General features: G+C 34.9%; 1 long non-coding RNA gene across 1 annotated transcript; it reads right to left on the bottom strand.

The window, feature by feature from the left end:
- Nucleotides 1–10069: 10069 nt before the first annotated feature.
- LOC144238146 (uncharacterized) lies at nucleotides 10070–12950 on the bottom strand. Its single transcript, XR_013337027.1, has 3 exons — nucleotides 12739–12950; nucleotides 11936–12118; nucleotides 10070–10121 (listed from the first exon to the last, which is right to left on the bottom strand). It is a non-coding gene; the product is annotated as an uncharacterized LOC144238146 (long non-coding RNA).
- Nucleotides 12951–13601: the final 651 nt, after the last annotated feature.

Raw genomic sequence — 13601 nt, 5'->3', positions numbered from 1 at the left:
ATTTTGTATCTCCCACTAGAGTAGCTAGACTACATTTCCCCACCCAATGTTTTGGTTGGTCATGCGATTTGCTTTAGCTAAAGGAATGCAAAGATATATAATATATGCCCCATTTGACAGGGGCTTTTAGCTTAGATTTTTGCACTTTTGCCCGTCAGCCATGAAAAGAACATTCCTAGGGAAGATGATGGTCCCAGGAGAAAGATTAGGTACATGGAACAAATCTGGATCCAATGCTCAAGGCAAGCCATTGAGTCCTCCATCTACCTCCAGACCCATGAGTGATAATAAGTGCTGGTGATTTCTGAGGTTGTTGCACATCACTGCAGCAAGATACTCATCTGATACTCTATCCTAGTCCAATACTCTGTCTCTCATCTGGACTAATAATAATAATAATAGTCATAGTCATCTACCTGGTATTCAAACAGTCCTCTGCAGTGATTCCCCGCAGAGTTGCCAGAGTAGGTGTTTTAGAAACACAGATTCAATCATTGCACAACCCTTCTTAGAAGCACTTAGTGTTGCTGTTGTTTTATTGCATAGAATATAATCTAACTCTATAAAGTCCTGATGCTCTATTAATAGAAATACACATCAGTTTGCATGTGGAATTGCTAGTTAATTTTAGGGGGGAAAACGCATGTGTTTTTTTCACTCACTAAATTTCAAATGTAGGAAAAATGTTCATGTCTGTTTGGTTCCTTAATTATGTGGAGCTATTTCCATGTTAGGTCTCTAGTGAAATCTGAAGCTCTGCCTGGGTCTCTGTCTCCTGTCCTGTGAGGTCAGGCTTCTGCTTAATTATTTACCAGAATTTAGCTCCAATTCTATCTCAGATATTAATTTTATCCCATTGGATTGTTTTTCTTCATATCACTTGCCAATCTTTGCAATTACATATGTATATTTATTCATAAAATGTCTGCTTTATTTTTCTTCGAAGAGATTGGAAGCTTCACTGGGATAGAACTTTTCTTTTGTTCATCCATGTACCCAGCGAATTAATTTGTGTCTCAGTTCTTGAGAGTATATTGTTTTTGTCACATTATTGATAGTATTTTGTTCTTGTTGAGTTTCTGTAATTATATCCAATACTGATTAAGGATGGTATTAATTTAAATAATATCAGAAAGATAAATTTGAATGACTTTTTCTTTCTCTGGTGGTTAGACCAAGGAATGGGAATGGCTAACTAAATATCTAAAGGGGAGGAAAAAATCAAGTAATTTTCACATATCTTGAAAATATAAAGATAGTAGTGATAATTTAAGATATTCAAGAAAATGAGCAACCCTTGAATACAAGAATCTGCATTATATAATTCTATGACTGCCCTTTCTTGAAGTGATCTTCTGTCACACACACTTGAGGGAAGTTAGCAATGTAAATGCACCCATCATGGTTTATTTGAAAGTTTATCTGGAAATCCTTCCTGATTGAAGAAAATCAACAGAGGAAATATTTATTCAGACTTTATTATTAGGTGCTTGATAGTTCTTATGGTTGGTAAACAATATTAATCTACTTATGTGCATGTTGTTGGTTCAAATCTAGCACATCCTGTCTAAAAGCTGTTACTCTCTCACTGTTATCTGCTCATAGCACACATGTATACTATTTTACTTATTTCTAGACCACAGGTAGCTACATTGCAATCTTCTTTCCCAAGAAAAGAAAGTATTGCAGAAATTTTGACCCTTAGGATATTACGAAAGATCCATACTTTCGCATAGATGCAAAATATAGTGGAAAACACTGAATTAGGAACTAGAAGAAATTTGATTCTCTTACCTATTCTTTCCTCTGCCACTTCCAAATTAGGAAGAAAACTTTCTAATTTTTCTAAGTCTCAGATTTCTTTTTTTAAAAAAAGAAAAAAGAAAGGAAGGAAAGGAAGAGGAAGAGGAAAAAGAAAGAAAACAAAAGAAAAAAAAGAAAAGGACAGAAAGAAGGAAGGAGGGAAGGAAATCTACTTTCTTTACTTATTCTTTTTTATTTATTCAAAAACTCAAAGAAATAAATGAGGTAACACATGTAAAAGTACTTTGCAAAATTTTAAGACTAGTGTTATAATAGAGTACATTATTATATGCTTAATTACTCGTTACTCTACCTGTCTTGGCCAGGTTGCTGCCCAGGCATTTCAACAGAATTGACATAATTAAAATATATATGTGCTTTGGGAATTGATATTTTCTGAACTTGCATGACTCTAACATGGTGGATTGAAATTTGGGCCATTTTAATCAGAGATTTCTGTATCAATTACTACTGTTGTGTGTGCATTTTTAAGATTAATACATTCCCATTTAAAAACCTATATAAAAGGGTACATTTTTAAGAAGTTTTGTTCATGCTTTTAAGAAGCTTTCCTGTTCCCCTTAAGCATCTTCCCCCGTGGGTAACCTCTTTCATTAGTTTCTGTTATAAATACCTAGGCTTTCTTTATGTAAACATAAATAGGAATATACATATTCCTGTGTGTTCTACAAAAGTTAGCAATATTCACCAAACTTACCTTGTTTTTTTTTTTTTTAAAGTTTAATTAGACTTTATTTTTAGAACAGTTTTAGATTTCTGGAAGAACTGTGAAAATAATAGTCTCATACACTCCTATTATTAACATCTTATATTAGTACATTTGTTACAAGTAATGAGCCAATATTGATACATTATGACCAACTGAAGTCCATATATTTTTAAGATTGCCTTAGTTGTTTTTGAAGGAAATACCCCATTTTGAGTTTGTCTAAAAAGTTTCTAACAATTAAACTGGAGCTGCCAGTCTTGGGAAAGAATGGAAGCTGCCATTTTTATTACATCAAGCAAAGATAGTGCCATCAATATGACTTACCCTGGTGATGGTAAGCCTTCTCCCATGGCTATAGCATTGCTTGTAGGGTTTCTACATTCTGAAGTTAGTCTTTATTCTCCCCTTCCCATATCATATGTATTTTTGCTACATGAAATACACTGCAAAGGTATTTGTACATACATATTCTGAAGTATTACATCGTCAATCTAATTAGATTATTGGATCTTGTACCTTTGCATTGCAACACTTTGGGCCTACATTCTACATTATCTGAGAGCAAGAGCACTACCTGTGATTTTCTGAATTTGCATTTGCCTGGGGGCAGCTGGATGGCTCAGTCAGTTGAGCATCTGGCTTCGGGCTAAGGTCATAATCTCCCAGTTTGTGGGTTTGAGCCCCACGTCGGGTCTACGCTGACAGCTCAGAGCCTGGAGCCTGTCTTCAGATTCTGTGTCTCCCTCTCTCTCTGACCCTCCCCTGCTCATGCTGTCTCTCTCTCAAAAATAAATAAAAACATCAAAAAAATTTTTTTAAAGAGCATTTGCCTGAATTACCAAATCCATTTTTTATATTTAACTATTCTGAATCTATTTATTTTAGATATGTATGTATTTTAGATGCTTTGTATAAAAAAGCGTTGAAACTCACCTTAAAAATCTCATTTTTAAGTTTATGTATTTATTTTTGAGAGAGAGAGACAGAAAGAGAGAGAGAGAGAGAGATAGGGAGGGGCAGAAAGACAGGAAGAGAGAGAATCCCAAGCAGGCTCAACACTCAGAATGGAGCTCGGTATGGGGCTTTAATCTATGAACTTGTGAAATCAAGACCTGAGCCAAAATCAAGAGTCAGACGCTTAACTGACTGAGCCACCCAGGAGCCCCATACTAAAAATTGCTTCTATACTTAAGCCCATTTATATTTATTAAGAAAGACATATGGCAGTATTTCAGATTTTGCCTCATACTATATAACAGGTAGCATTCAAAACAACATATGATGCATTAGATATGAACATCATATAATTTATGTACATGTGAATGCATATATAAACATGTATAAATTACACGTGTGTGTGTATGATTTTTTTTTTTGCTTTTTTTGTAGTTCTGAAATTTTGGAAGTCTTGTATTTGTGTTCTAGTAGTTAATTTACACTTACACTTTAATACAACACCCTTAGACCTTCCTCTTTTAGATAATATCTACTTGTTGCATCTTACTTATTGTTAACAATTATGTTTCTTACTGAATTATTACTTTTTTCTTTATGTGTGCTAAAATCTCACTGCTTAAATAGTAAATTAAATCACAGTCTTTGCTCCCATCCTCACAGGTGAAGAATCACTGAGCTTATTCTACTTCTAGTATTGCTCCCCCTTTCTCTCAACTTTTGTTATTCTTTGTATCGTTTCTATGCTTGAGAGCATTTAAAATTTACATTCCATTTTAAAAATTCTTATCATCACTTTTTTGGGGCTTAGATTTGTAATTAAATATATTCAGTGCTTACTACCAGTTCTTTTGCTAAAATATCCTTGATTTGTTGGAGCACTAGTATTTTTTCAAGGAGGGCTTTGAAAAACAATATTCCCAGGGGTTTTGCATAAAAATTCTGCATTTGTGGCCTTTATGTTTGAAGAACAACTTGCTTAGACAGAAAGTCCCTAGCTCACATGTTCTGAGAATCCTATAGTGTATACTATTTATGTTAAAAGAGATAATGGAGTTGAATTCTTACTAAAAATAAATTTCACAGGCATGATTTTAGTTCCTGTTATATGTCAGGTGCTTAGTTAAGTGCCAAGATTATTTAAAATAAAGAGCAAAAATAAAACATAACTGCTTTTGCAGACCAAATAGTCTAAGAGAGGAGTAAGTATGTCAACAAATAATTACATTATAATCCAAGAAAAACTAATAATAGCCAAAAACATGAAATTGGGTTAGTACATTTAAAGCATCTAAAGAACAAATAAAGCATCTAAAGCACAAAGGTACAAATATTTACAAATATTAGTACAAGTAAAGATAATATGTATACTACTTAATGGTGAAAGTGAATAAATGAATTTTAAACATCAAATTAATAGCAATCTGCAATGTTCAAAGTTAAAAGTGTTATTTAAAAGATGTAGCAATGGGGTGCATTGGGTAGACCATGGGTAGAGCAAACGGCTCTTGATTTCAAGGTTGTGAGTTCAAGCTCCATGTTGGGTGTGGAGCCTACATTAAAAAGGTAAAAATAAAAATAAACAACCAAACAAATAAAACATGGAGCAAGAAACAGCTTTATCCCCCACCCCCACCCCAACTCCTCACTTAGTGCCCTTTCCAACCAGCTCTGGGGCATGTGTCCTTCCTTTCCTCTCCAGGAGCTCTCTGACCGGTCCCATGATTGTTCCAATTATTCTCAATTCATTTATTTAAATATCTCTTGAGCATCTCTCATTTGCCAGGTGTGGATGATACAGTGAGAAACAAAACATAAAGCATAAACCATTCTTCAAAGCTTCATAATATAATGGTAACAAGTGACCTAGAGAAATGGGAATAAAGATTAACTTGAATGTGGAGGTGATTTTATGTGGGCTGTCTGGGAAAGCACCTCTGAAAGGTGAGATCTGAGAATGGAAGGAGTCAGTAAGCCAGGAGAATATGTGTGTGGATGAAAAGTATTCCAGAGCAAACTGCAAATGCAAATCTCTATGGAAGGAGTGGACTCTGTGTGTTTTTGGAGCCTGTAACTGACAGAGGAAAATGACATTGAGGAGGGATAAGGGCCAGATCACATAGGGCCTTACACATCAGGTTAAAAAGTTTGGACCTTTCTATGAGAGAAAAGGGAAGCAGTTGGGCAGTTCTGAGTACAGGGATGACAAGATCTGACTTTCATTTTGACAAGATCACCCTCAGCTACTGTGTTGAAAACTGGACAGTAGAGGGCAAGAATTGAAATAAGAGGACTATCATTAAGAGGCTTTTAAATGAGTACAGGTGAGAAATGATGGCAACTTAGCGGAGTGTGTCAATGATGGGTGCATTAGGAAGTAGCCAGATTCCTGTTATCATTTGCAGATGGGGCCAACATGATTTCCTAATGAATTGGATAAAGGACGTCAGAGAACAACTCAAGAATGACTTCAGAGTTTTCTGAAATGAACACCTGGAGGAAGATAGCTGCTGTATACTGAGAGAGAAGAAGACCAATATAGAAACAGGTCTAGCGGAAAGACTGATATCAAGAGTTAAGTTTTGGCCATGAGAAGCCAGTGAATATCCAAGGGAATAAGTTGAATCTATAGTAAAGTATATGTAGGGTTCAGATGAGTGGTCTAGGAATAGGATAGACGTCAACTGAAGTTATAAATGATATTTAAAGCCTTGAACTCCTATGAAATGAGTATAGTTGGGAAGGTAAGTGCAAGGATCAAACTCCAGAGCACTTCAGAATTTAGAGGAAACTTGGGAAAGCTGCATAGACTAAGAAGAAATTTGCCAATGTTTAGAAGTCATCTGTGACCTTGAAAGAGAAGTTTGTGAGGCATAATATGGATGAAAGTCTAGCTGATGTGGGATTCAAAAGAGAATGAGCTGGCAGATAGGGACAGGGCTTCTGTGTTTTGCTGTAAAAAGAAATAGAGAAAACGTTTTCTAATAGCTGTAGTTGTAAAAAGGTAACATTCCAGCATTAGACTTTCATTCTGTGTATGATGAAAAACTCCCAGTTCTGGCCCATGTTAGCCTTGGAAAGGCTTTGGTGGGACAAGAGGGTATGGTTGATGTCACTCTCCTGCCTATATCTACTATTCCACTCCATTAAATAAACTGCTCCTAGGTTCCAGGGGGTGAAAAAGGAAGTGAGGGGAAGAAAGGAGTTGTAAGAGAAAGAAGAGATGATACTTGACCAGCAATAACGGACTCTGATTTTGGTCTTCTTAGAACATGGCATATTTGGAATTCAGCCTTGAAAAATGTTCACATTTAGTCCCCATCCCTTCACCTTCCACTCCTGCCTTGGGATAAGGTCTGGTTTCCTAAATTCAGATAATGTCTCCTTTAGCTTGTCTTTTATGAATATTTTCTTAGTACCTAAGTTTTGAGCAGTTTACTCCAGACAAATTCTTTTGAGCCAGCTTCCCATCAAGTGACTTTCTTTGAACTAAGTTTGTTTAGGACCACAGGATGAACAAGATCTGTGTAGCTTTGCTCTTAAATATCTTGGGGAAAGCAGACTTTTTCCTAATGTCAGCCTTCTCCTTGTTCAATCATTAGAAGAGCTAGGCAGCCAGGCAGTCTTAACCTTCTAGACTTTTCAAGGCTGGGGTGTAAAGCCAAGGTTACCTTCTGCTAACCTGGTCATTTTCTCTGTTACATAATTTTCCAAGGGCAGATTGAAAAGTTCTGTGGAGGATGAACTGAATACTGATAACTTATTTAGTGCATAGTATGACAAGTACTGTTCTAGAACCTTTATTCATATTAATAACTATATTGCTCAGAGTATCTCTTTGAGGTAGAAATCCATTTTATGCACAAAGAGACAAAAGGGATAGATAGATAGATAGATAGATAGATAGATAGATTGATAGATTGATAGATTGATAGATAGATAGAAAGACAGATAGATGATAGAATCTCCACTTTTAAAGTCAGAAGAAATTCTCGTTTGGTTGATTTTCTAGACTTTTACTTATATTTTAGGCAAATTCCTATATAATATTGAAATGCAAGTATAAGCAAGATGTACATTACTTAAATGAATTCTTATTTTGTAATTCTATTAAATAAATATATTTTACAAAATTAAGAAAAAGCATATATTAGAAAGATAATGGAAAAGTATAATGAAATATAGCACTTTTATTTGCAGTCTAAATTCAAGGTATCAAAATATCATGTGAGTCACCTCAGAGGCCAGTATTATGCTAATATCTTGTACACTTTAGCAAGTAGATGTTCTGGCTTCAAACTGTTTATCCTTTAGGCTTATCTCCTGAAGAACACTAGATGGCCCTTCCATAGGAAATGCTGCCAACATTAGTAATGGCCTATCATAAAAAACAAGCAAGTAAAAGTAAATAAAGTCAATTCAGCTATCTTCCTCCAAACCTTCAAGGCTTATATCAAAAATTCACAACCAGATACTATTCTTAAAGCAGGAAAACATGGAAGTGTCCAGGAGCAAGCAGCAAGTATAGTGTGACACTTTACCTTTTCCTGTAGAAAGTCTCTCTAGGTCAATGTCAGTGTCAGAGTCTCCTCAACAGCTTATTTAAAATGCAGAAGGTCATTACCCATTTCTGGAGACTTGAAGTCTTGAGGTCCAGAGTGGGGTCAAGCTGTTCCCTAGTTGATTCTAATTTTGACGTTTACTGAGGATGTCTAGCAACTAGAATAATTGTTCTCAAAACTTCCATTTTCTCTGTATCATCTACATGAATACCATTTGGAGGTTTAATAACATTATTTCTTGAAATAATCTTTTCATTATTATTTTCTATATATTTTTCACTATATATAGTATATATATATTATATCTATCTATCTATCTATATAATATAAATTGACAATAGATAAGATAGATAGACTCTTATATACCTAGGTTACAACTGATGGAACATTTCATTAGCCATTTCACGGTTTTGTATGCATGCATTCACAGTTTTGGATTGCCAGCTAAAACACCATTAAAATTCAGCATATGCCTCTCCCATAAAGTACTGCAGTATAAATGATTTACATTTAACAGTTCAAAAAATAATGTTTCAGAGTATCAATATTTCCAATGAGGTGTTATAAAAGACCATGCTGTTAACTACAAGAATATTGAATAGTAGAGAAGTATTAATATCACTGTACATAATAAAGAAGAAATGGCTTTTCTTATATAAAACCATGAGAAGACATGGAGAACATGTAAAGTAAGACACTAATCTGGTATTTGAACTTTACACTGAGTCTTGAAGAATGAAAGCTGATTTGGAAATTTGGAGATCTTATCAGGATGTTAAAGAGGGAAAGAGAAATAAAACACCTTAGCAGAAGACAAGTATAAAGTTGAAATGTTACCTTAGTACCTGAACTTCTATAGAAACACACATTAGCTAAAACCCAAAAACATAATCTAATTAAGTGTTGTGACACTTAACTTTAAAACGTTGATCAGTTATTAAACTTAATTTGTAAGTACTTGGAATGTAGTAGGTAAAGACCCACTGCAGGGAGACAAACTATAAAATATGTGTGGCTGATCCATTTAGTCATCATCCTTCATGATTATCAAGAAAATGTGCTCAAGTTCATTTGTGACTGATTGGCAAATCCTCATTACAAAACAAAAACTATCCTTCCATTTTGAAAAACATCCTTCACTGACTTTTTACTGGAACCAATTGCTTCTCTATCCTAAAATCTTTTTTTTTTTTTCTTTTTGGTCAAAGGGAAGCTTGCTTGACTGCTTTTTCCCCCCTGCTGTGCTTAAGAACAAAAGCAACAAAAAATGATCAATATGGCAATCAAGATAATTCAATAAAACACTTTTTCATTTGTCTGCCACTAGGGACTGCCACAGAGACCCCCACTACAAGAAAGACAACAGAGGAGGAAACTCTAAGGCAATGTTTGAGTTAATTTGCCAGTTTTAACACTTCTTCAGAAAAATGCGGTCCTTTGGTTCAGATACACAGTTCATAGTGCCATCAGTTGGAGCTGTGCACAGATACACAGCAAGAAAATGTCTCCTTTCAGGTTAACTTGGTTTTAAACTCACAATGTGAATTCTCTATTTGAAATGTAGCTAGCTTCATCTAGTCTAAATTGGGGAAATGTATCATTGTCTCTTTTTGCCTCAGGCCAGGACTGGAAATGAGATGTTTCATTTCAGTGCATTTTTTCCCAGTTGAAATTGTGTAAATAAATAGATTGGGAAAGATTTAATGAAATCATCAATAGCCTGGAGCCATCTATTGGCCCCATGCTAAGCATTTGGCATAATCAACTGTCTAAGAGATTGAAAGTCCTACGTACTGGGATTTAAGGTTATCATCAGCTCAGAGAAGAGGGAATCTAGGAAAGGTTTGGCACAGTATCTTCATATACATGAATTAGGTCAAATGAAGTGATAAGTGATCCAGGGCACGTTAACCAATAAAAAGAAATCATCTGGATAATTCAAATATTAAAATTCATATTTTAACAGTAAAGAAAAGCTAGATAAAAATTCAAGAGAACTTACTTTTCTTCTGATTTTGTTAACAACTGGTTACCTTTAGATAAGCCACATGATTTCTCTATGCTTCAGTTTCCTAGCAGGAAAAAATGTGGTTAAAAAAGGACTTTTACCCTGAACATTAAGGATTGCGGACACAACAAAGTAATAAAAAATGGATCTGAGCACTTCATCCTTGCATCAGCTGGAACAGTATCACATTTTTCTACTGCATCTTGCAATTGCAATTGCTATAAACTGTTTGAAAAATTAGTAGTCCGAAGGGATTTCTAAAGTGATCTCCAGCTCTGATGATAGTACAGGTATTTGAGATAAGATATGTAATTCTCAAGTCTGCCATTAGTAACCTCTGCAAACATACTTCTGTAATGCAAGGATTTTCTTCAACACCAATTTACATTGGAGGACATGACTAAAAGGGAATGAAGGGAGGGAATACAGTGGAGATATACCATAAGGTATGTCACTGTGTTAGAAGAGAAAGAGAAAATCAACATGAGCATTTGTATGCATTCAGAAAGAAGCAGAAAAGAATGCTATTTGATACCACTTGACAATATTTGGTAATCTTTTCATTTAATGGGATAGAAAAGAAAGTGTATATGTGAAAGTGAGAAAGCATTACTTCTGTAGTGCTAACAAGTCAAATTATTTCTAGAGCAATCTATTAGATATACATAAACCATATCTATTTATAATGATCTTAAGAAACTCCTGGACTAATGTTTTTCATCAGATGGAATGTCACTTTATTGAATAATATTTGAAAGGCATGAACTTTTGTCAGAAATATTTCATTGTTGCACAAAGATTTCATTGGAATAAAATTGTATATACATTCAAAGAGAGGGGCGCCTGGGGGGCTCAGTCAATTAAGCGTCTGACTTTGGCTCAGGTCATCATCTCATGGTTCAGGAGTTCAAGCCCCATGACAGGCTCTGTGCTGACAGCTTGGAGCCTGGAGCGTGCTTCAGATCCTGTGTCTCTCTCTCTCTCTATGCCCTCCCATGCTTGTGCTCTATCTCTCACAAACAAATAAACATAAACAAAATTCAAAAAAAAGAGAGAATGTAAAATTCAGACATTTACTTTTCTAAATGAAGAAAGGAAATTAAATGTCATTCTATTGAAAGATATTGCATTTTATGACATTTTGACAAGGTAAAGAAAACTGGAATTATATGGTACTTCATTTATTCTATTTCCAGCATATTGGATGGGAAATATTTTTAAAACAACCTAACCCTTGACTGGAATCTTGAAAATAGTATTCTTCTCAAATATTCTGTTTGTTTTGGGAAATATTTTATAAAAAGAAATGAGACCCTTTTGGAAAACAATTCATGCCTAAACTTCTCATTCATTTTCACATATTCTCAGTAACTAAAATGGTATAGAAGAATCCTCCTTCTTGGCTACTTTGACTGCTCTTCTCAGTGATGGCAAAAGGTCATATGGTTTTATAAGGGTACCCATGTAAGCACAATGATTGTGTGTTGCTGAAAATAATTAAAGATGGCCAAAGTACTGATTTATTTAACCAAGTCAATCAAACATTAAGATATATTACGAGACCAACCAGAAGTGAAACTTTGTTTCTGGGCGCTTGTACCCAGAAAGATTTCACATCACTTTGTGGGAAAGAGCTAACTTCCATTTTATCAGTTCCCAAGATTAATGTGGGTGGGCAAAAAAAAGGGGGAGCTTTTAGAAAAATCTCTAATTAGAACATATTACAGGACTCTGTGAATCTTGAACAGCTCATTGAGGAAACATAGTAAGCCAAATGAAACACTTAAATATTTAAGGCTATGAAAAGGCAGATATAGTAAACTAAATACATAAAACAGGATTACAGTTAGGTATAGGAAAGAAAAATAAAGTATTTACCTGAAAGCAAAGAGGTACAGTAAGACCATGTTACCTAATAGTAATTTCCCACACAGTTGCTGAGTACACATGGTCATTTTCTAGTCAGCAAGAGCTTCATTTTGTCTTCTTGGAGTCAAAAGATTGTGACCATCCTTGGTTGTTGTGTTGTTGGCCGTTCAGAAATGTTATGTCTCACATTAGCTGAGCAGTTAGAAAGTCACCAGATGAAATAAAGATTTAAAGTATTGTGACACATCAGTAGATTAAGATAATAAACTTGCCAAATATTTCAAAAGTTAGATATGAACCGGGGTGCCTGGGTGGCTCAGCCAGTTAAGCGTCTGACTTCAACTTAATGATCTCACAGTTTGTGGGTTCGAGCCCTGCGTCAGACCCTGTGCTAATGGCTAGCTCGGAGCCTGGAGCCTGTTTCAGATTCTGTACCTCCCCCTCTCTCTGACCCTCCCCTGCTCACTCTCTCTCTCTCTCTCTCTCTCTCCTCTCTCTCCTCTCTCTCTCAGAAATAAATAAAACATTTAAAAATTTTTTTTTAAAAAGTTAGATTTGAACCAAGAGAGAACAGCTAGAAGATAAAAACCAAAACCAAATTCGTAGTAAATGCACTGGTGTAAATCCATATATAGGGTTACTATTCTCTCTTCTGGATATATTGTAAATATTTTACACTTTGAGATGGTTGGAGGTGTATTTCAAAAGAGAATTAGATTACTGATTAAAATGTTAAGAAACTAGTCTCATGTATGACGCTATAATATTCTTCTGACTAACGACTAAACTGGCTTTCTTTTCCTCCCACTCACCTCACTCCACATAGGAGGCACACATTTTGAGTTAGAATCACATCTTACTGATGTACTCCCAAAATGAGAGAAGAGGATCTTCCTTCCCTTAGTTGAGTCAGTCTCTAAGGCAGATGGTTAATTCATTGCACCTGTAACCAATTAGCCATTCAAAACAACTGATTCTTCACAGTAAATTGTTGGCTTGCCAATCTGAGAAGCAGGTGCATATTCAATGGCTAAATAATCCAAATACAAAATTCTTTTAGATTAATGTGCAGAAAAATATGACCAGTTATAATAATTCCATTCTAAATTAAGAATTTAATTATTTCAGGTTTTGAATTACAGCTTTGAAAATTTTCCTTTTTTTCATTCTGATATTTGGCTACCAAATTAACCAGATGTTTTTTCAATGAAAATTAACTTTCTTTTTCCAATAAGACTGAATTTTATTTTTCTTCTTTCTTGAAACAATGAATTTTGATTACAATAAGCATATTGAAACATATTACATTATATAGTAATTCATCCAAATCATCTGTTTCAAAAGAGTTACCTTTATATGGACGATTTAACTGCCAACCCAGGTACCATAACTAACTCCATAGAACTGGGTACAGCATAGCCCCTCTGGTGTGTTAGACATTGAGAATGTCTGGAGATTGTTCTATCGCTACAGTGCCAACATCACAGACTTTCATAGACTTGAACCATTTTATTCTAAAAAACTATCTAATAAAATTTTTCATATTTCTCAGATATATTATTTGAATATGGGAAAGGGATGCAGTGACAATTTTTCTAGGCTGCAGATGCCTAAAGCATCAAATCTAAACATCCCAACTTCTGGCTTCTCTCTTCATCAGAATCATGGTATGATA

This window comes from Crocuta crocuta, unplaced genomic scaffold (genome assembly GCF_008692635.1).
Source record: "Crocuta crocuta isolate KB4526 unplaced genomic scaffold, BGI_CrCroc_1.0 scaffold56, whole genome shotgun sequence".
In the NCBI taxonomy this organism is placed as follows: domain Eukaryota; kingdom Metazoa; phylum Chordata; class Mammalia; order Carnivora; family Hyaenidae; genus Crocuta; species Crocuta crocuta.
This window is presented reverse-complemented; position numbering and strand designations above follow the sequence as displayed.